Here is a 1,794-nt window from a genome sequence, read left to right as displayed (position 1 = left end):
GCGGGAGGTCTCGGCCCCTCCCCGCCAGCGAGGTAGGTCCGCCCCAGTGAACCCCATCTCCACGCCCACCGCCCACCTCCTCCCACTGTGTCCGGCCACCCAGCAGTGTGGCCGCCGCCCGGGGCGCCCGTCTCCGAGAGAGACACCCTAGTGCCAATGCCCCCGGGGGCGGTGCGGGCCGAGCTGGCCGGCGGGGTAGACACTGTCCAGCTGTGCTTGTATATTCCACAGTCCCGATGTCAGACCATCTGAACCTTAACCTATTTAAAATAAGAATATTATATAAAAATGCTGTTTTTAAACTTTTTGTCATCTGAAATGCATGTATTATTGCGCATTCGGGGGGCTCGGGTGCCATCAGCTCGATGCCAGCCTCCTGCGGCCGAGGCCGCCTCGTCTGGGCGGGCGGGCGGCTCTGCTCAGCGTGCCGGGGCCCTGACCCCTCAATCCAGAGATGCCTGATGGAAATCGACTTTTCATATCTTTCTCCTGAAATGATGAATTGTTTTAAATTGGAATAAATCTCGTTCCTAAATGCTGCAGCCCCTCTGGTTTATTTTCTGTTGCTGGCTACAGGGCGGGGGGGATGGTGGCGTGCAGCTGAGGGGCCCTGAAGGCTCCCTGGGTGTCACTTGGACCCCCCGCCCCCCGTGCCTGGTCTGGCCCTGGCATCTTCGGGCTGTGGTCTGAGCTCAGGGAAGCCACACTTCCCCGGGAGGCCTCCCACCCCGGGTCCGAGATCCTTACCTGGCCCATGATTTCAAGTTGATCTGCCTTGAGGGCTGGAGGCGCCAGCTCCTTGGGACAGGGGACCAACGTGCCCGTGCTCACAGTCGGAGATGCCGTTGGGAGGCCAGTGCCCCCACCTTTCCGTAAGCCGGGGAGTTAAGTGCGGGCTGGGCGGCGTCCCCACCATCCGTCTCCAGGAGTTCCTTGTCCCACACGGACACTGTCCCATTACGCCCTCCCTCTCCTCCCCCAGCCCCTGGCTCCACCGTCCACTCTCTGTGAGTCTGACTCTGGAGACGTCCTGTGAGTGGGATCCCAGTGTGTGTCCTTTGGGGTCTGGTTTCTGTCCGCAAGCATGATGTCCTCAGGTTCGTGCGTGCTGTGGCAGGTGTCCGTGTCCTACCTTTTGGAGGCTGAGAGTCGTCTGGACGGCCCGCACAGTGTTTGTCGGTCACCTGTCCGCGGACTCGGGGTGTTCCCACCCGGCTGTTGTGGATAACGCTGCTGTGTGCAATTATCGCTGAGTCTCTGCTTTCGCTTCTTTTGGGTAAATACTCAGAAGTGGAGTTGCTGGGTCAGGGAAAGTCTAACACTTTGAGGCGCCTCCACGCTGCTTCCCACAGCGGCCGCCCCGTTTTACACGCCACCAGCGGCCACGAGCGTTCCGACGTCTCCCCGTCCTCCGGTTTTATTTACTCGTCACCGGCAGGATCTGCCTTGAGGTCCCCGTGTGCCAGGCGCCGTCCTGGGCGCTGCGGACACAGCTGGAGGGGGCGGCCAGTGGGGGTGGCCAGGACGTGCCACTGTGACTTCACCTGTGAAGGGAAGCACAGCAGGAAGTGGGATGAGGGGCAGCCGAGGCCACTGCAGGCAGGCTTTTCAGGGAAGGCCTCTCTGAGAAGGGGGTGCAGAGGGGGACCCGGGAAGACACGAGGGCGCCGTGCTGTGGCCTGAGGTCTCCGGCAGAGGGCACAGCGGGTGACAAGGCCCGGGGCAGGACAGAGTCTAGTCTGCGTGGCAGAGGAACTGAGAGGCCGTGGGGCTGGAGCAGGGAGAGCAGGGGCA

General features: G+C 62.0%; 1 long non-coding RNA gene across 1 annotated transcript in view; it reads left to right on the top strand.

Moving 5' to 3' along the window:
* Positions 1-542, top strand: part of LOC105310200 — a 2,063-nt gene extending 1,521 nt beyond the window's left edge. The window contains exon 2 of the long non-coding RNA XR_897468.2: positions 8-542. This is a non-coding gene — a long non-coding RNA (uncharacterized LOC105310200). The remainder of the gene's footprint in view (positions 1-7) is intronic.
* Positions 543-1,794: the final 1,252 nt, after the last annotated feature.

This window comes from Pteropus vampyrus, unplaced genomic scaffold (assembly GCF_000151845.1).
Source record: "Pteropus vampyrus isolate Shadow unplaced genomic scaffold, Pvam_2.0 Scaffold1403, whole genome shotgun sequence".
Classification (NCBI taxonomy): Eukaryota; Metazoa; Chordata; class Mammalia; order Chiroptera; family Pteropodidae; genus Pteropus; species Pteropus vampyrus.
The sequence above is the reverse complement of the archived record's forward strand: the minus strand, read 5'-3'. Positions and strand labels throughout refer to the sequence as shown.